This window comes from Apium graveolens, unplaced genomic scaffold (assembly GCF_009905375.1).
Source record: "Apium graveolens cultivar Ventura unplaced genomic scaffold, ASM990537v1 ctg6438, whole genome shotgun sequence".
Classification (NCBI taxonomy): Eukaryota; Viridiplantae; Streptophyta; class Magnoliopsida; order Apiales; family Apiaceae; genus Apium; species Apium graveolens.
Window position 1 is genome coordinate 89,983 of NW_027419479.1, and position 22,583 is coordinate 112,565.

At 39.9% G+C, this 22,583-nt stretch overlaps 1 long non-coding RNA gene across 1 annotated transcript; it reads left to right on the forward strand.

Annotated features, from left to right (window-relative positions):
* Positions 1-13,473: 13,473 nt before the first annotated feature.
* Positions 13,474-15,167, forward strand: LOC141703292 (uncharacterized). The gene is made up of 4 exons (XR_012567431.1): positions 13,474-13,738; positions 13,881-13,936; positions 14,276-14,450; positions 14,947-15,167. It is a non-coding gene; the product is annotated as an uncharacterized LOC141703292 (long non-coding RNA).
* The last annotated feature ends 7,416 nt before the right edge of the window (positions 15,168-22,583 follow it).

Genomic DNA, 22,583 nt, shown 5'->3' on the forward strand with positions numbered 1-22,583 from the left:
TGGTCCTTAAGTCAAGGTTGGGGATGGGATTGTCAACCCATCATAATTCATCAACAGTGGGAACCCAATACACATGAGAGGAGATCCCTCGAAGTGTATTCAATGGGTAATAACAAGCTGTAAGGATGAGTTGGTAGTACCTTTGCTACATAGATGATACTATAGTATCTAAATCTATCCCCTGTAAACCTAGAAGGTACTGACACTGCCAGAAAAGCAAGAGTGTTAAAACTCTGAATGGGATCAAGTCATTTGACGAGATAGAGGCAGTATATCTCTGGAGATGCCCAGCTAAGCGAATGTAATTGTGTGGTCGCAATTAGAGGATATGGTTAATCCTTGAAGCATTCGACGAACAGGATCGAGACATGACCATTAATGTCTCAAAGCCGTAGATTGGCACCATAACCTTTGACTTGTCGTCGTCTATGGAATATGGTTATACTAAACGGATTAAGATTCAAGGTGAAACATTCCATCTGAGTCCGATAGCCATTGAAGTAGAGGAATTAGGAGGGTTCAAACCCGGAAGGGTACCGACTCTGAAAAACAAGTCATGATGGAAAATTGATCACATTTCTGTATGAATTTGTGGGGGATTGTTAGAAAATTAGGATTTTAGAGCTTAATTTAATTATGTTCTTGATGTTAATCCTAAAATCTAATGATTGGAAATTGTTCAATGATATTTGAACTTAAATTTTCATGTATGGTTTTAAGAATTTTCTTAATGAAATCCATATGAAATGAGAGATGAAAGTAGCTTGGAAAAGCTTGGAAAATTTGAGAATGTTTGTCCCACATTGAAATAAATAAAGGGGGTTGTGTGCTTTATATGGTATTACCCACATGAGTAGTATACAACTACTAAGGTGTGTGATGGTCCATTGTGTTGTTGTGTGCTTCACGCGCACACACACGCGCGCGCCCCGCCCCGCCACGCACCGCACCGGACCGGGTCGGGTCGAAGGGCGATTTGGGCGAATGTCTCGGCGTCTCGCGTACGCGAGGCGACCTGGGCGAGGAGTTTATTTATTTGAGAATTATTTTAATTCGAATTTATTTATCGGTGACTGGATTATTGGGCTGGGTACTGAAATAGGCTTAGTCCTGCAAATAATCTGATCTGTAACAAGTTCTGATATAAGAATCAGAACTTAACAAGTTCTGATATCAGAACTTAAGAACTGATGAATAAAATCAGAACTTAATAAGTTCTGATATCAGAATCAGAACTTAAGTACTGATGAGTCAAATCAGAACTTAACTTAAGTTCTGATAATAATGTGGGTGTTAATGTGAAAAGCTGTTACAAATAATTTAAATTCAAAAGCTGTTCAGTTTTGATTTTTTCATTTATGAATTCAAAATCTGATCAGTTTTGATTTTTTCATTAATGGAGCAGTTTAATTCAGACATTAAGTGTGTGGACAGTTTCATTTTTCCTCTCCTATAAATAGAGGCTAAACTGAATGAATACAATACACTACATTCTCATCTCTTCTCTTCAACCTCTCTGCATTTCTCTCCCATAAGTCCTGAAGTGCTGATATTTTCCGATGACTGAGGTGCTGGTCGAAGTGGAGGTTTTGTTGTTGCTGTTAACATAAACTCCGAGCTGTTTTATCCTGGTGGAGATATTACGCACATCCCAAACGCAGCAGGTAGGGGGCAATAATCTCTTCAAGAGCAGCCAGGACTTCGAGCAAGGCCTGGTGACTCAGCTGTGATTATTTTCTTGGCATTTTGTATCTGTAAACCTTTATTTCAGTCACTGTTGAAAGCTATGGTTTCGGGTACATCTCTCTTTCTCTCTTCGTTATTTCAGTTACTGATTTTGTTTACCTGCATGTTTTGTTTTGTTAACTATGGTCTTGGCCTAAACTTGTTAAATTCTTTATACACTTGCCTCTATGTTGCTATACTTGTTAGTGAGTTTCTCAACACAATGAGCATGTTATTTTCAATGGTGAATTGTTATTTTTAGAATTCGAGAATAAAAATAAATATTAGTTATTATTGTAGTGCTCTATTTTTTCTTTCAGCCACCATTGGGTAACATTCGAAAACTGGCCTGGAATGTACCGGGTTAGACACGAACTTGTGTTTTCATCAGCGAAGATAGCTTTAAGGTCACTAGTTAAGAGTTCCCTTCCTCTTTTCTTTCAAGCTACCCTTCTCTGCATTTCTCTCTGGCAACTTATGAGGTGATGGCCAAAAATATTTTTTTTTTTTAAAAATGTAACAGGAATACCCGTTTTTGAAAGATATGGCCAAAAATACATTTTTAATACGCATTTCAAAAATGGGTAAGGCTATTACGCATTTGACAAATGAGTATTATTTTAAAAAAAAAAAGTAAAATCATGATACGCATTCCTGACATGCGTATCATGCTTTGTAAAGGCATAATACGCATCTCACGAATGCGTATCCATAATTATTTTTTTAAAAAAAAAAATTTTAATTTTTTTTATACAAGTTACCCAATTTTAAAATGCGTATTAGGTAGGTATTTTTGGTCAAACATTCCAAAAAATGGTATTCTTGTCACAAATTTTTAAAAAAGAGGTATTTTGTCATTTTTTCCAACTTATGTGTATATTTTGTTTCCATTAAATGTTTTCGACTTGCACGCGCGAATCAATCAGTAGGTAGCTTGTCTGTGGAGCATTATGGTTGATCTGTTATCATCTGTGCTTGCAGGAAGCTCCGGAAAGTAAGCTAAACAGCTTAAAGGCAAGAAGTGAATTTGCAATTTCTCTTCGGGACACAGCTGGAGCAAAGATCAAGTTAAACGTGAAGCAAACTGTTTGCGATCATGACCATTTCCAGAGCAAAGTCAGTATGCTTTTTAAATATCATATCCTTGGAAATCTCATAACTTCAATTTTTTTTATTAGTATAAAGGAGCCTGCAAGGTTCTGGCCACAACTTTTGATACAAGGTAAGTACAAGGTAGCAAAGGCTAAAGGAATAAGAGAATGACACCAAAAAAAATATGGAAGGACTAAGCACATTATTGTTGGTCTGCAACTGCCTTAGGACTTGCTTAAAGCATACTAATCATCGCAACTGAAGCAGCTTAATATCATGTTTTGTAGGAAGAAAACAGAAGGAAAAAAGTGAAGTCAGAAATGAAGCGTTCTGATTCTTTGTACAAGGTAGCTGATGCTTTGTACTTGAAGGATTCTCTGGGCAAGGAGGGGATTCAAAAACTTATTAGCAACATTTCAAAAACATAATGGTGAGTAGTATTAATATTATAATATAAAATTTGCACATTCATTAAATACATATATGTTGCCTGGCGTCTATATCCCTTTTTAATTTTTTGAACACTTCAAAGTTTCTTCCTGATAGGTTATCAACATGACTGTTTTGCCTACAATTTTGAGGTCAATATTATATATATTAGTTCAGATAGATGTGTAGTAAGTTATGTACATCTTACTTTTTTATTTTTGTGCTTTAGGAGTTATTTACTTTCTTAGTGCTGGTTTGGTTTCATACTTTTATGTGGTTATTTACTTCCTTCAGAAGTTATATTGCCCTGTCCTTTAATTCCTTTAGCAAGTTCCTTAAAAGTTGGACAAAATGTTGTTTGTGGTGTAGGAATTTGTTCTCACAAAGAGGGTGGGTAAACAACTTTCTAAATTGTATTGAAATTTTTACTTTCAAGAAGTTCATCTTCCCATATAAGTGTCAACCAATTATTTTGTAGTTTTCTCCTTTTTAGGAAGTTGAAGTTCCTGTATATTTGCATGTCAACAAAGAATTCACGATAACCGTGTAGACAAATATAAATGAATATATATGTATAACCTGTTTGTATGTTTAGCTGGGAAAGCAATATGCCTGTGAAAGCGTTTTTCTATTATCTGCAGAATGAAAGTTACAAGGATAATAAAGCAAACGATCACATGAATCGTGGCTACAGAATAGGATCGATCTAAACAGATACTTAACAAACTCCTACAATCAAGCTAACGACCATAGACCTGTTCAGCCTCTACTAATGCATAACAAATAAAACACAAGATAATAAAAGATATGACAAGTTTAAGATTATTCCAACACTCTCCCCCTTAATCTTGAACTTGACTGCTAGCAACATAAGCTCAAACATGTCTGTCTAATTCTTTGACCCCCAGAAGTTTTCTCATGTTTATGAACTTGATCTTTGCCAGAGCCTTCGTCATGATATCTGCCTTCTGCTCATTGCTGGTTACATGTCGAAGAACTACTTCGCCTCGTTCCACACACTCCCTGATGAAGTGATAGCGCACATCTATGTGCTTGCTTCGTCCATGAAACATAGGATTCTTAGCAAGATTTATTGCCGAACAATTATCTATGCATATCACAACTGGACCTATGAAATTGGAAGTAAACTGACTCAGCACATTTCGTAACCAAATGGCTTGACATGCTGCAGCTGTAGCAGCCATGAATTCGGCCTCACATGATGACAAAGCCACGACTCGCTGTTTCTGTGATACCCAAGTGATAACACTCTCGTTTAAGTAAAACACCATTCCACCTGTGCTACGTCTGTCATCCACTTGTCCTGCCATATCGCTATCTGAGAAGCCTGTTAACACATTATTACCACTGTCTTCAGAATATACTAAGCCAAACTGTATCGTGCCTTTCACGTATCTTAGAATTCGTTTAACAGCGTTGAGATGCAGTTTAGTAGGTCTCTCCATATAACGACTTACTATCCCCACACTATAGGCAATGTCTGGTCTTGTATGGACCAAGTAACGTAGCCCACCTATCAAGCTTTTAAACATGGTTGCATCAACTGCTTCACCTCCTTCATCCCGAGTGTATTGTTCCTTTGGATCCATAGGGTAGCTTGTAGGATTACACTCAGACATGCCTGCTTTCTCAAGAATCTTCCGAGCGTATCCAGATTGTTTCAAGACAATGCTTTCCCCATTTTGCTCCACTTCAATACCCAAATAGTAACTCAATTTTCCTAGGTCACTCATCTGAAATTTCTGACCCATCTCTTCCTTGAAAGTTTCAATCATCTGAGCATTTGATCCCGTGATAAGTATATCATCCACGTACACAGCAATTAGCAGTGTTTCTCCTTGCTCCTTCTTTGTGTACACAGCTGGCTCATGAGGACATCGAACAAAACCCAAACTTTCAAGACAGGAACTCAGTTTTGCATACCAGGCGCGGGGAGCTTGGCGAAGACCATACAATACTTTCCTTAACTTGTACACGAGATGTCCCTTGCCTGCCTTCTCGAATCCTTCCGGCTGAGACACATATACATTCTCCTTAATATCTCCATTCAAAAACGCCGTTTTTACATCGAGGTGGTGAACAGTCCACTTATTCTTTGCTGATAAAGCGAGCAACAGTCTCACAGTTTCTAGGCGTGTAACAGGAGCATAAACTTCATCATAATCAACCCCTTTCTCTTGAACATAGCCCTTTGCCACAAGACGTGCCTTGTGCTTAATGACATTCCCATCCGCATCTTTCTTTAGCTTATAAATCCATTTCAAACCAATGAGTTTCTGACCAGGTGGCATCGCTGTTAATTCCCAGGTTTGGTTTTCTTCAATAGATTCCATTTCCTGCTTCATTGCTTGCATCCAATTCTGATCAGAAGCTGCTTGCTTGAAATTAGTTGGTTCATCAACTCCCATAAGATACAATTCTTCACTTGTCTCTATTTCTTCTGAAGCATCATAAATCTCTCTGAGAAGCCTAGTCTTCTTTGGCTCTGTGCTATCATCGTAATCTTCACGATTGAGTCGATTGGCAGGTGGTGTCTGAGTAGGTGGTGACTGAACAGATGATGACTGAGCAAGTGGTGACTGAGAAGCGTAACCTTCGTTTTCTTCATTCAAGTCAGAGGAGTAAGTGTCATGTTCAGTACCTTCTTCGTCCTCATTCAAGACTGTGAACTGCTCAGACAATTCTTCTTCACTGTCATTCTCGTTCCATGCCCACGACTTTGTCTCTTCAAATGTTACATCACGACTGCAATGGATACGATTATTTTCAGGGTCATAGAGACGGTAGCCTTTAGTACCTGGTTCTTTTCCAAGGTTGACAACCTTCTTGCTGCGATCTTCCAATTTTTGCATGTTGTTCCCAGGTGTTCTCATGTATGCCAGGCAACCAAACACTCGAACATAACTCAAATTTGGCTTTTATTCGTACCAAGCTTCGTATGGTGTCTGTCCAGTGAGAGCACGAGTTGGAACTCTATTGAGAATGTATACCGCGTGTCTAACAGCTTCACCCCACAACTTAGTAGGTAGCTTAGCCTCTTTCAAACAGCTCCTGGCCATCTCTACCACCGTCCTGTTTCGACGTTCAACCACGCCGTTTTGCTGTGGCGTATATGGTGTGGTGTATTGTCGTTCTATCCCAGCCTTTTCACAGTATTCCTTGAATTCATTTGAGGTGAATTCACCCCCCCCTATCAGTTCTGAACACCCTGATACAACTGCTAGCTCCCTTTTCAACTTGTGCTCGAAAAATCTTAAAGTACTTAAAGGCTTCATCCTTCCTTTTCAGAAAATAAACCCACATATATCGACTATAATCGTCAACCAATAGAAAGAAATACCTGAAGCCCGACGCTGTTTCTGGAGTGATTGGACCACAAAGATCCCCATGAATTAAGTCAAGAGCTTTGTCAGCTTCATAACTTGCCTTGGCTGGAAATTTCTTTCTCGTCTGCTTTGTCATCAGACACCCATCACACACGTTGCTTGGCTGGTTTATCCTTGGCATACCTCTCACCATCTTCTCCTTAGACATCAAGTGCATCGCTTTGTAATTCACGTGTCCGAGACGAACATGCCATAAGCGAGATAGCTGGTCCACTCTAGACATCAAACACTCTCGTTTGCCGGTTTCTATAATTATCTTATATAGACGATTTGGAGAACATTTCACCTTCATCAAGAGCCGTTCTTGTTCATCATAAATCCACAAAAAATCTCCCTTTATCATTACTCTATTCCCCGTTTCAGACATTTGTCCCAAGCTTATGATATTATTGCATAAACTTGGGATATAGTAAACATCAACTAATGATTTTTCCTCTCCGTTCTTGCACAACATCGTGACAGTCCCTTTGCCCTCAATCTTTACAGTGGAGCCATCTCCGAAATGCACCTGCCCTGTAACACTTTCATCCAGCTCAGTGAATTTCCCTTTAAAGCCTGTCATATGGTTACTCGCACCATTGTCGAGATACCACAAGTTTGAATCCCCTGTCTTTGTTTCATTTCTGGAAAGCATAGATTTCATAAATGTACTCTTGTCTGTGAACAACACCTTTTGCTCTTCTTTCACACTTTTAGCCAACAACAGGGCTGGCTCGTCGTCTTCTATTTCAGCCATGTTCGCCTCCTGTCTAAAATCTTTATTCTTCTTTGGCTTTCGACAATCCACAGCAATGTGGCCATATATACCACAATTGTAACATTTTACACTCGACTTATCTCGCCCTCCTCGACTTCTAACACCAGATGAACCTTCTTTATTTCTTCTGAGCCATTCTTCTCGTGTCAAAAGTAATTTTCCCTCATTTTTCTCACGTTTGGCCCATTCTGCTTCTGTCAATAATAGATTGCTTTCCTTCGTTTCTGTCTTTCCCTTCACACGTTCTTCGTACGCCTTCAAAGATCCCACAACTTCCTCCATGGTCATGGTTTCAAGATCGCCAAACTGCTCCAAAGTGGATGTAATGTGCAAAAATTTTGCAGGTACTGCCCTCAGGAATTTTTTCACCGTATATGCTTCGCTCAATTCTTCTCCAAGGGCTCTTATGTTTGTCACGATTCCATTTATTTTCATATGGAAATCATCGATCGTTTCATCGTCTCCCATGCTTAATGCCTCAAACTCTGACTTCAGTGTTTGTATCCTGGCCTTCTTCACCTTTTCGGCTCCTTGGCAAAGAGTTTTGATTGCCTCCCATGCATCTTTCGCTGTCTCCTTTTCTGCGATAGCCAGAAGAATTTCTTCTGGAATAGCCTGATAGATCATGGCCAGAGCCACCTTATCAGTTTTGTCATCAACTGCAACCTTTGGGTCCTTCTCCTTTGGGTCCTGTGCTTCAATAGCATTCCACACACCTTGTGCCTTCAGATATACCTTCATCTTGAGTGCCCATGCTGTGTAGTTGCTTCTAGCCAACATTGGATAGCTCAAGCCTAACCCCGACTTGCCCTTGTTGCCCTCCATCCTCTTTCACGTCCACCCAGAACTCCCGCTCTGATACCAAGTGTAGACAAATATAAATGAATATATATGTATAACCTGTTTGTATGTTTAGCTGGGAAAGCAATATGCCTGTGAAAGCGTTTTTCTATTATCTGCAGAATGAAAGTTACAAGGATAATAAAGCAAACGATCACATGAATCGTGGCTACAGAATAGGATCGATCTAAACAGATACTTAACAAACTCCTACAATCAAGCTAACGACCATAGACCTGTTCAGCCTCTACTAATGCATAACAAATAAAACACAAGATAATAAAAGATATGACAAGTTTAAGATTATTCCAACAAACCGGCACTATCCTCTTTCGTGTATAATACACATATATACGATTTGCAAATTGAGCTTCGGACTTTGCACTATATTTTCTCGATCCTCTCTCTCATTTAGGTGTTGCAGAAACAACCACAAAATTCAAACTAAATTCAAGCTAAGAAATATAAAATAGTGTTGGAAACCAAATTATATGACATACATAAAATAGTGTTTATCTTGTGGTACACGTTGTTCTTACAGTAGTTGAATCTTCATGGAGAACTTTTAATTGGTTAGTTAATGTTACCCTAGGAAGTACGGACTCGGATACGGTGACACGGAACACGGGTACGGGGACACGAGGATTCGCCAACCATTGAAGAATCTTGGATACGGGACTCGGCAAATAAATAACAATAATTAATATTTATATATATATATATATATTCATGAAAGATTTGTATATGTGAAATACTTCATATTTTCATTATAAATCACAAGTTATAACAAGTCATGAAAGTTCAATTCTTCAAATTAAGTGGAAAATTTCATTATAAACTCAGTCAACATTATGTTCATCTTGTTTAAAAAGAACAAACTCCATCTCTGGTTAGTCGAGAGAAAAGTTTCCAACTGTTAGAACACTTTCCTCCACCTATGATAAAGTTTATATAATGGAGGGCTGAGCTTTTTCTAGTTGGGTTGGGTTTTTTCTAATTGAGTAGAGTACTAAGAGTGTCGCCCCAGAGTCGGTGGCGAGTCCAACACGGTGGTTTGTGCCGACTTGCCACGTGGCAAGTCCAATACGTACTCAGGAGACGGGGCCGAGTCGGAGAGTGGGGAGAGTCCGACTCGCATACAGCAACCAAAATGAAGAGCATTGCTAACAATAAAAAAGAAAAATAGATCATCTAAGTTATTGTAATTTGTAAATCAATTAACTACTCTCATTAACAAGAAGGAATATATAGTTATACACTATAAAGGTTACGTACAATTACTGTTATTTGAGGCCGAGTAATTTGAAACTCGAGTTGGGTTTGATAAAGTATGGAAATAGGTTGAGTCCGGTTTGATTGTTTTTAGTCAAATTTGAATATTTGCGGTAGCTAATGAACATGTTGACTTGATTACACATTTATAGTTGAATGGAATGCTCTAATTTCAGTAATCATCTATGTGGTTGAACTGTCACTATATTGAGTAAGTTTTGTAGCAAGTAGAATGTATGCGTGACATATGTGTGTAGAAATTTGAATTTCATTTTTCACTTGTTATAAAAATTTTAAGTGTTTGACTTGTATCATTAGTTGGGTGTATAATTCAATTGCATGTTTAATATACTCATGCGAATGGCCTATTTAAATCATTTGAAGAATTGCTAAGCATTATTTGACATAATGTTAAATGTTCTTGAATGCAAAAACAATTCACAGGTGATATGGCTAGTAGTTATATTTCCGGGAGATCGGCTCTTTTTCGCCCTCGTCTCATTTCTGCATCGCCGCTGGATATATGTTTCTCTAGTGGCCCGGCGTCGTCTTCCTCGAATGCACAGCATCCATGGCCCTATACTGGTGTCAGACCTTCCGCGAGTGATTTGACCGTTGGGCTGGATTATCAGCACTGGCGAGTTGAGGTTGAGACACCAGTGGGTAATCCCACTCGGGATCAGATCATTGACAGTTATATAGACATATTAGCAACTGTTACTTGAAGTTAGGATTAGTTTTTTTTTCCTTACTTGGTTACTAAAAGTAAATATTTTGCTTTTATACTATACACTAACTTGTCTTTTTTGTCTCCTTTTGATGAATTCAATTTTTGCAGCAAGGCATATGCTCGATTGAAGATCTACTCCATTTCAACCAAATACTATTTTGAATTTGGAGTTCATATCCCAGAAGATGTTGCCAAGAATTTGAGAGGTATATTTCAAAATAGACTTAATTGCATAAAAATGGTATGAGTTATAATTTTTTTGCACAAAAATGGCTAATATATAATAATAGGCACCCGTATAACTCATGTATAATTTTCTTGCCACCCGATTGCATTCCGTTAGTTATTTTTAACGGACGCTAGGGTTTTCATAAATTAAAGTTGTAATTGTACGAAGATGGCCTAATTATAATATTTTTTACACAAAAATGATCAATCATGAAATTAAAATCAAAGAGCATTTGTAAGATAGATCAATCACGGAATAAAAAACCAAACAAAAGCTACAAATTAGCAAAAAAAAAACTTGTTTTTTATAAAGGTAAACGACTTTCCTTTTGTAAAATTAAAGAATCACACCTTAATCTACATTTCTGCGACATAGCCAAGACGGAAAAAAACACCTTAATCTATATTTCTGGGACAGAGCCAAAACGAAAAATGGTAAACCATAAACCATGTTTCAAACATAAGCATTCAGAAGTATATTAAACTTAACGCATTAATCTTCATCTTCTTCGTCTCCATCTCCACCACTAGTTTTTTTTGAAGCAGTCTTATGGTTCCTTCACTTAACTCTATCAGGTCGACTACCAGCAAAGGGACTCGTAAGTGAAAAGTCAATATACTTATGATAATACACTTTCACCATGAACGAGGGAACATTAATCACCTGCCTTCCAAAATTATAATATCCACATAAAAATAAGTGTTAAAACATGCATATCAGCCATATCTTACTTATAATTATTTAATTTCTTATTTTCATGTATAGTCTGATAACATGGAAAAAATAATTAAGGATACTAATGAAAAATACTAATGTACCAACATTTCATGAATCCAAACTCCATATCGAATGGTAGGATTCAAAATTTTATGTTAGACAACATCTAGAAGTGATAGTTAGAGAATATCAAAGTTTTACATCTTAGGAACGAGACAATCCATACAAAATTATTACATTTTCAATAAGCACTTTAAGCTAATGAGCATGATGTAAAGAAATACCAAAATATTACAGTATAAAGCCAACACATATAGAATAAACTAAAGAGAGACCTTCAGGTTATACAGAAAAAGCCAAGAAATACACACAAAGTCATGCACTCAATTTCACAGAAGAAATCAGCAAAATCGTTCTTTTTAACAGGGTCTGACAGAAATGTAGAAAGATTTATATTTGCTCTTTAGTTTTTAATTCCATGACTGATTTAATTTATAAATACTCTTTGATTTTTAATTCTTTGATAGATCATTTTTGTGCAAAAAAATTATAATTCAGACCATTTTCGTGTAATTATATCTTTGATTTAAAAAAATCTTAACGTCCGTTAAAAATAACTAACGGAATGCAATCGGGTGTCAAAATAATTATACATGAGTCATACGGGTGCCTATTATTATATATTAGCCATTTTTGTGCAAATCAATTATAACTTATGCCATTGTCGTGCAATTAAGTCTTAAAAATATAAGTTATTGTTTCGTCTTATATGTCCTTTTGTTTTTTGGGAAAAAATGCAGTTCTCATTAATTCCCTCCATTTCCCAGGTGCTCCGGATGTGTTGCGTGTGTGATTCCTGATGTCTATTATGCTGCTGGTGCAAAGAGTTATGGAGGTATGAATATATAACAAAAAATCTCGACACGTGATTCACACACGAAGCTTTGTTATTTTCTATAATTAACAAAATAAAAATATTTTTTTGTGAAATTAGTCTCTATTATTATTTTACACTAAATATTTATTAGTGTATGCATGTATTACATATGAAAGTGTTGTGTATTTTTATATAAAACAGTTAACTAAGTTAAGATCATAGCACAATTAAAAAACAAAGAACAACCATGGACAATCCAACTCGAACTTAAGTTAAATATGTAATTGGTATGACTAATGAGAATAAGATTTGGAACGAATATAAAAAAAAAACATTATTTCTCAGAGTTGATGGTACGCTCAACATTTGAGATAAAAGAATCCTCATCTCGCCTTTTCGAAAATTGTATCATTAAAATTTGGATACAAATAATAATTACCCCCTTTGGAATTGAATATCTGTATTTATAATTAACATGGGGCTGATAAACTTTAGGTATGATTATAACATATTTGAATACCCTTTTTGATCTTTTATCCAAAGCCCCTATCTTTTTTTATGTATTGCTAAACAAGTATGTTAGGACAAATAAGTTCTGAGCGGAGGGTTAGGGTTTGTAGCATCAAATCTATTTAAACAGGATATATTAGTAAGATAACAAGGTTACCAAAGGAATCATTGATTTAATTCGATAGCACCAGGCGATTCACAGCCGAAAAGAGGAGTGAAGAGCGAGTAGCGAGTATTTCATACAAGGAGTTGAGTGAATCCTTAATTGTTGTGTCTCGTGTTAATTGGAATTAAAAAGAAAAGTTGCAAGTTGTGAGTTTTTTGCCATTAAGAATTAAGGAGGGAGATGATTCTTACGCCATAGGTAAGTCCCATGTGAAAAAAATCATAGGTCAAAGTATTGTTCCACTTACTTTTATGTACTTTTATGTATCATTATATGTCAATTTGTAGCTAAAATAATAATCTCGCTAAAATAATATTTTTATACAATTCCAACACAAAGGACATAATGTTTTACTCAAATAATAAACTCAATAAAGTAATATATTTTTTCGTCTCAATTCTATCACTTTAAAGAATTTTAACTTTACTTTTTCATGATTAGTTATATGTTAGTGAGACATGGGTTTTGTGTAGTATTACTTTATGCGCAGCCTATTCTTTTCGAAGTTTAGTTGCGGGTCGGATTGAGATGTATTCGTTATGTTTGGTTTTGTTTTGCAGTAGATGAACATGTTTTTACTGCAAGAATTTTGTGTTGGTGAAATGAAGGTATATGATGAATGTAGTGTTGGAGATAATACCGACTATTACAGCAATATAGAGGCAATTATATATTGTATTTAGCAATATATATTGTTACAGCAATATAACAAAGTTATTGTATATAAATTTGGATTGGATAGAATTTAATTTAATTTAGTGATTGAATTGGGGGTATGATTCTAGTTTAATGTTGAATGTGTGTGCGTGTGTGTAGGGATGGAAGGAGTAGACAGAAGTGCAGAAAATAGTGTATGAGATGAGTAAAGGTTCTAAGTTTTTTGAAAATGAGGCCAGAAAAGAGGTTGATATATATGAAGGTTAAGATTGAAAAGATGAGTTTACAGTATGCCAAGCTTACACCTCTGATATTTCCCATCATCAGAAGGTATATGTTTAGTGTAGCTTTTATTTCCGGTTATATGCATTTTCTATATTATTCACCAGTTATTATTTAGATTCTCGGAATGCATATTTTGTTACTAAAATCATAAGGTTGAAGTAGGAAATTGATGTTGTGCAATGTGCAGTCAAATTGGCCATAGACGACACCACTTGGGATTTCCAATTTGAAATTTTGGGAGGGGTGAGTTGGAGTATTATACGAATGTTCTTTTACTGATTATTTTTATATTCATAAATTTTTTTACCAATTTACTTGTATCAAGGTTACGCAATCCTTGCAATACTATTTTGCTTTACTTGGTTGTGTTGACGGATATAGGAAGTGGAATTTCCATCCACCGATGAAATTGTACACCTTATAGTAGATTTGTTGACCAGGGACCTCACTTTCAGAAATAAACATAAAATGACTATAATAACTCTGGCAACTGTTGATTTGAAGTAAAATTCTTGTATTTGATCTTAGGCTGCTGCTTCTAAAAGATGTTTTAGATTTCAAAAAGGTATTCTCTTGGTATAGGTTGCTGGTAAAAGAATTCTAGAATTAGAAACTACTCGATCGGGATCTCTGAAGGATTTGGCTGCATATAGATATGGATGCATTCTATGCAGCAGTTGAAACATTAAGTGATCCATCACTAGAAGGCAAGCCGATGGCTGTTGGTGGCATGTCCATTTCAACCGCAAATTATGAGGTTTGGATTCCTATCTGTGAGTTCTGATGGTGCTAACTAAAATACTATAATAAAGGGCGTTCGTTCTCTCTCAGGGGAACAACTTCTTGAACGAATACTGTGGACCTTTGTTCACGAGTTCACTGCAAACGGGGTTCACGTAGAGTTTACGTAAATCAACATCCATTACATTGAAGTTAACAAACCTATACCTATTGGCAAATCAATGGTGTGGGATTATAATTTTTAGAGGACGTAGTCAAATCCTTTATGCACATTTTCTTTCTCTGTCAGGTTGAAAAATTCTTCTTTGCACCCCATCACTAGGCGCTAGCTAACCTCTTACCGTTTTGACTTCAGTGTTTTTTAGAAGCTTCTTCTTTATAACAAATTGTGTCCATCTTTGACGTTTTTGTCCCACTACAGTTACTTTAATTTTTTGGTTTTATTCCATCTTTGATCATATTTGTTTTGCATTGTGTAAAGTTGAATTTTGTTTTATTTGGGTTCTTTGCAGGAGTTGATTTGGTTCCTGGCAGGCAGTAAGATATCGCGTGAGATCCTTATCACGTGCAGTTGTGTGGGGGAATAGTGCCTTACTTCTCTACGCATGGGTATTGTTTATCGTTCTTGCTTTTCATTGTGCTTATATTCTTGTCTGCAGTTTTTGATTTTGGTGTAGTAGTAGCAATGGACAATGAACATAGTTTTTGGAGAATAAATAAGTAGATATCGTGGCATATTGGCGTCTTTCTCTTTTCCTTGATAATCATTAAACTTCTTCTTCTGACCCCAAGACCACGAATTGAAAGAGTCGGTATGAGAATATCGCATGGTAGCATTCCTGCATTTTCGCATGGTAGAACTTCATAGGTGAATTGATAGAATTTTGTCTGATTAGCTTGGTGCCGGGGTGATTGGGGGGGGATGTTGTCTCGGTTACTATTTTACCAGGTCCCGTATATAATATTGCTCCAGTCTAACATAGCTGACAAGCGACCCCAATTGGCTACAAATATCATGACAAGTGCTTTCCTTTGTTCGTTTCTTCAACAACCACTCATCCACATGACCGAACAAGAAGACATGAAGTAGACCTTAGAACAACCTGTTTCCTCGTAACTCCTTCATCTGCTAGCAGCAGCAGGTGAAGCACTCATTATGTTTACTTCTCCTTGTTCCCAATGTCCCTCCCATTGCTCGAAGTGGCAGCTCTCTGTGCTACATATGCCTGAACAAAAATGTGGTTCTAGTGCAATGAGAATCCTTAGATCATCAATTTGGCGGATTCTTTGTTTTTAGACGACGTATATGAAGTCAATTATTATGATATGTTTGCAATTTAGTATTATATTATGAGAATCAAAATTCACTATCTTACAGTTTAAAGGAGTTAAGTTAAACTTTAATATTATTAATGTAGTTTTTTTTTTAAACATCCGTACTTGCTACTCAATTAAATAAGAGTCGAGCACATGAGTTAAGAAATCAGAAGACATGACATGCCATTCTTTAAGATCAGACATAAATTGTGCGGTTTGAGCTAATAAATGAGCAAAACTAAAAACAAACTTAACTAGCACATAATTATAGTGCATTAATTCTAGTTTACAATCACCCAAAATGGTGTTAAAGTATGAGCTCACATCCTCCCCGTGGCAAGCTAATGCCAATATCTGTGAATTTCGGTTTAAAAAATGCAACAGTCTAGTTTCAATTGCTTTGTCCACATAAGGGCTTCCTTTAAACTTAATGCTTCAGCCTCATTCAGGGTCCAGTTACCAGTAACACGACTGCATCTAGCTCCAGTGAATTGTCCCTGTGAATCTCAAATGACACAACCTGATAGCCCATAATAAGTCAGACCCAATTGAAGAGGCCCAGGGCCCAAACATAAGATCCCAGGACACGTGGCGGCATCACCACCGTCCAGGTTCCCGGGATCCAGAACGTTCCTACGCTCTGGATCTGATAGTACTCTGACATATTCAGCGTTGACCTTGATAAGCCCAGGACACGTGGCAAAATCACCACCGTCCAGGCACCCGGAATCCAGGACGTTCCTACGGTCCGGATTTGATAGTACTCTGACGCACCCCAGGCGTACAGATGCCCTACAGTCCAAAAGGCCAACCTACGGTCCAGATGAAAAGGGACAAACCCCTAAACCCTAGTAGGAGGCTTATAAAAGGTAGAACAGAAGGAAGGTTACAGGTTACAATCTTACATACTCTCTCTCTCACACATATACTTACGTGCACACACGTACTCCTTACAAATATATTTGCATAATCCCGTCTTTGCCCTTCTTCTCCTCAAAAACCCTTTCTCATTCTCACGTCGGAGGTGCCGCGGGGACGCCACCCCCCTCCGGTTCTGTTTTGTAGGTTCCCACCCTACAGTTACACCGCACCAGCCCAAAAGGATTTTGAGTCCGGGCCCAACAAGGAGAAGGCCCCGGGGTGATCTGGGATTATCATTGGCGCTAGAAGGAGGGGCTGAACCTCCGACCAGTGGTGCTCATATCCACAACCCCACCTCCCAGAAACGTGAAACACCATCTCCCATTAAGAACGCTAATACCCATCTCTTAGATCCGTTTCTACAAGTTTTATTATTGTAAGTTCATAGCACTTCCAAATAACCATGACTACGAGAAAAAGCAAAGCAGCAGTTTCCGCCTCTTTCCTGCCGCCTCCTCCCCAACCCAGGGATGGAGACATGGAAGATCTGGACGAAGGGTTCCCCATAACCCAGACTCCCTCTCAAAATCTCCAACCAGGAGACCAGAGAATAGTCATTAAAAAAGCTGCCCACAAACACACAGGGATCACCACAAATCCATGGGGAAGCATGACCCCGGAACAGATACAGGCGGCTATGGACTTGTGGAAGGAAAAGCAGAACGCCGAGCCTGAGACCCGCCCAGGGGATCAGCGAGAGCGGTCTAAAGAACAGTCCGGAGAATCTCGGGGATCCGTCTTCGACCGGATTGCGAAGAATTTAAAAAAGCCACCAGAGGACTCCAGAGATGAAATAAGAAGAGCTGCCCTCCGGGAGAGAATCCGAAAGGAAGAAGAGGCTAAAGCCCAGGAATCTATAGAAAGGAGGATCCGGGAGGAGGAGGCCAAGCTAAAGAGAAAGGCCCACCGGATTCATGTTTCCTCAGACTCAGAGCCAGAGAGGGAGTCCAAGAAAGAGCAAATGGCACGGGCCCTTCGAGACCTTAAAAGGAAAGTGGAGGACGACATGGAAGTAGGGGCAGCTGCGACCCCGTTCACAAAGAGTCTGGAAGCCACCCCTAGAGAGTCAGGGCTAAAGCACTTCAATTTTGACTCTTTTGAAGGGCTGGCTGACCCTGAAGAGCATCTGAACTATTTTGAGCAAATATCCAATATTTATGATTACAGCGACCTGACTAGATGCCGATTCTTCGCATCAACATTGAAGGGGGGCGCTCAGAAATGGTTCAGCCGCATACCATCCCGGAGTGTGGACTCCTGGAAAGACTTTCGCGAGATATTTTTGAAAAGATTCAGGGCCAACCGGATGAACGAGCTGCAGATGTGTCATCTGGAAACAATCCAACAAAGAAGCAAGGAACCCCTTCCGGAATTCATCAAAAGATTCCAGGAAGCGGTCAACCAACTCTCCAACTTAGAAGAAAAGGAGGCGGTAAACATCTTTCGAAGAAATTTGCACCCGATATCTTGTGAGGGCTATGTTAAAGACCTGATTCATAGGGAGCCCCAAAGCCTGGCGTCAGCATATGCGTTGGCATCAAAGTTCATAAAGGAAAACGATTTCCTCAAATCAATGAAGATGAACAGAAGAATACATGATGATGACGAGTCTCCGGAGCGACGCTCGTCGTCCCGGAGAGACAAAAGATACAAGCTTGACAGGCAAGCCAACTACGTTCAGCAGTCCTGGGGAACCCCACCCCGGGACACGTACCCCGAATCAAGAAAGAACAAAAGGAAACCAAAGGCCAAGAAGGAACCCAAGCCGGAACCAGAGTGGACACTCCTCAACAGGCCCCGGGCCGACATTTTGCGTGAAGTCAAGGGAAAACCGTTTTATTATCCTCCAAAACCCTTGCTAGCACCTCCCAAAAACAGGGCCCGGGACAAGCATTGTGGCTATCACGAAGATCATGGTCATACTACTGAAAACTGTTTCTCCCTCAAAATGTTCATAGAAGACCAAATCAAGAAAGGAAACATGAACCAGTATCTTCAAAGGGGCTCGAATGACAAAGACAGAGCCCCGGGAAGAGGCAAAAATGTGGTGAATGTTGTTTTCGGGGGCACAGCCTCTCCACCGCGGAGCCCGGATAGGGAGAATGATGTGATGATGATCCAGACTCTGGAGGACGAGCCGATTTACTTCTCTTATTCTGATTACGAGGGCCTCGATCCGGATCACAACTTGGCATTAGTGGTGACCCTTGACGTCGCAAACAATGAGGTAAAAAGAATTTTAGTTGATAATGGTTCATCTGCTAATATCGTATTCGAGCACACACTTAACAGGATGGAGCTCGGACACCTCAGAATGGATCCCTGTCTTGAAGACCCTTTGTACGGATTCGGGAACACCATGATTCCAATCCGGGGTATCATCTATCTTCCCATCATCTTTGGAACTGCACCTCGACAGGTCTCCCATATGATGAAATTCTATATGATAAGCGCGACCTCCTCATACAACATGATCCTTGGTAGGCCCACTATCACCAAGCTCAGGGCGATCCCCTCAACTATTCACTTAAAACTCAAGTTCCCCACCCCAGGAGGCACTGGAGAACTGAAAGGAGACAGAGAAATGGCTGGTAAATGCTATGGACAAGCACTCGTCATGGCAGAAACAGAGCCGGAAAACCGAAAGAAAATAATGTCCCTACCCAAGGGACAAAGCCGAAAGAAACATCGAGAACACCTTAGTAAAAGGGCCCGTTTGGATGTGAACATGATCGAAGACTCCGGATAGAGCGTAACCAACGCGGAGGCCCGAATTCAAAAATTTGTAGAGAGCAAGGAGAAGACGAAGGTAGAACCTGCCCAACAGACAATCGAGGTAGATTTGGAACCCGGGAACCCCACCCGAAAAATCAAAATCGGAAAAGGCCTGTAAACCACTTTCCAAAAGGAGCTAATCGATCTACTAAAAGAATACGCTAACGTATTCGCCTGGTCCCCGGAGGACATGTCGGGGATTGATGAATCTGTGGCCATGCACAGTCTGGACGTAGATCCAAAGCAAAAACCAATCAAACAAAAGCGAAGGAAGTTCACCCCGGAGAGGCAACAGGCAATCGACCAAGAAATCGAGAAGTTGTTAAAGGCAGACATAATCTGTGAAATTAAGTATCCGGACTGGCTAGCAAATATTGTGCTGGTCAAAAAACCCAATGGCAAATGGCGAATGTGCGTGGATTATACAAACCTCAATTCAGCATGTCCTAAAGACTCTTACCCCCTGCCCAACATTGACCAGCTGATAGACGCGACTTCGGGCCATGTCATGTTAAGTTTTATGGACGCCTTCTCGGGGTACAACCATGTCAAGATGAATCCGGCACACATCGCAAAGACGGCATTCATCACACACCGGGCTGTCTACGCTTTTGTCATGATGCCGTTTGGGTTAATCAACGCTGGAGCAACATACCAAAAAATGATGAACACCATCTTCAAAGAGCAGCTGGGCAGGAACATGGAATCTTATGTTGATGTTATGATCGCTAAGTCGGTCACAATCTCAGAGCACATCCAGGACCTTAGGGAGTGTTTCGACAATCTGAGGAAGTACAACATGAAGCTGAACCCGGAGAAATGCGCGTTCGGGGTCCCTTCCGGGAAGTTTTTGGGTTTTCTGGTCAGTGAAAGAGGAATAGAAGCCAACCCGGAGAATATCAAAGCTATAATGGAAATGACAGTTCCCCGAACTCAAAATGACATCCAAAAGCTCTCAGGATGCCTAGCAGCACTTCGGAGATTTATCCCAAAGCTAGCAGAGAAATGCCTACCGTTCTTTGAGCTGTTAAAAGGAGCCCAGAACAAAAAACTCATCGAATGGACCCCGGACTGTCAAACAACGTTTGAAGAAGTAAAGCGACATCTGATGAACCCGCCTATTCTATCAAAAGCAAAGCTCGGGGAGCCCCTTTATCTCTACATCGCAGCCAGGGAAAGAGCGGTATCTTCCGCACTCATCCGGGAGGAAAATGGGACGCAGACCCCGGTGTACTATGCGAGCCAAGTCCTGAAAGATGCTGAAACCCGGTACCCAAACTTGAAAAAATTTGCACTGGCCCTCGTGCACTCGAGCAGAAAGCTAAGACAATACTTCCAAGGCCGGGAAATCAGAGTAATCACTAATCAACCACTTCGCAAAATCATCCACAAACCGGACGCCTCCGGGAGGTTAGTCAATTGGGCAATCGAGTTGAGCCAGTTCAATATCAAATTTATCCCGAGGACAACCATAAAAGCCCAGGCGTTGGCCGAGTTTGTCATGGAATGTACTTTTCCAGAAACCCCCGAAAAGCCTGAAACCAGTTCCAAAGGAGGAAAAGAGTCTAACAACCGAGATCCTTGGACGTTACATGTTGATGGCTCGGCTACAGCCGAAAGGTCCGGAGTCGGCCTGATCCTCTCCAGCCTGGATGGATTCGCAATCCAGCAGGCCATCACCTTCGCCTTCAAAGCAACAAACAACCAGGCTGAATATGAAGCCCTACTCTCCGGACTCCGGTTAGCTAAATCCCTTGGAGTAAGGAATTTAACAATTTACAGCGATTCTCAGATTGTGGTAAGGCAAACCAATGGTGAATATATCGCAAAAGACCCTAAATTGGCCCGATATCAAGAAATGGTTAGAGCAATCCTGGAAACCATCCCAGACTCAACCATCTTGCAGATAAAACAGAGAAGAAAATGCGAAAGCAGACGAGCTGTCCAAGCTCATCCAGAATACCTTAGATTTAAGCAGCTCGGTTTACTTCGAGGAGCTCGGAGCCCCCAGCACCGATCGACACGAAGTGTTATGTGTCAGTAGCCCGGAGAACTGGATGACACCTTACATAGCCTACCTCAAGGACGGTACCCTCCCGGAAGATCAGAACAAAGCCCGGTACCTCAAGTATAAGGCTGCACGCTTCTTTCTAGAAGACAATCAGTTATACCGGAGAACCTTCTCTGCACCAACTCTGAAGTGCGTTGATCCGGAGGAAGCGGATTACTGTCTCCGGGAGGTTCATGAGGGGATCTGCGTGGATCACCTAGCCGCTAAAGCTTTAGCCTACAAGGTCATCAGACAAGGCTATTACTGGCCAACAATCCACGCTGATTCAGTCGCCTATGTCAAGAAATGCAGCAAGTGCCAGAAATTCAGCAACGTACCAAAACAGGGTTCAAGCCTCCCGGGGTCCGTCCTCTCCCCGATCCCATTTGCTGTATGGGGAATTGACATCATGGGCCCATTCCCTCGGGCAAAAGGGGATCTCCGTTATGTTCTGGTAGCAATAGATTATATGACTAAGTGGGCGGAGGCCAAGGCTATGAGAACCATTAACCAGCAAGACTGCATCAAGTTTGTGGACATGATTGTAATGAGGTTCGGGATCCCGATGGTTTTAATCTCAGACAATGGTCCACAGTTCGTGGGTTCAGATTTTGAAACCTATCTGAAAGAGCTCGGAATTAGACACAAAAAAGCATATGTTGCCCATCCACAAGGAAATGGGCAAGTTGAGGTCACAAACAGAACTATACTCCGAGGCCTGGAAAAGAGACTGGAAGACTCTAAAAAGAACTGGCCAGATGAACTCCCGAAGGTTTTATGGTCATACAGAACTACCTCCCAGACAGGAACCAGGGAGACTCCATTCAAGCTTGCCTACGGTACCGAAGCCCGGTTACCGGTAGAGACCGGATCCCCTTCTCATAGAGTGACCAACTTTGACGAGGTCTCCAACATAGAAGGCCTCAGGACCAACCTCGAACTCCTGGATGAAGTAAGAGATCGGGCCGTAGAAAAAATGGAAAACTACAAGGAAAAAACAAAGCTTTACTTTGCAAAGAAAGCCAAGATACGAGAATATGAAGCGGGAGATCTAGTGCTCCGGGACACTGAAGCCTCAGACCCAAC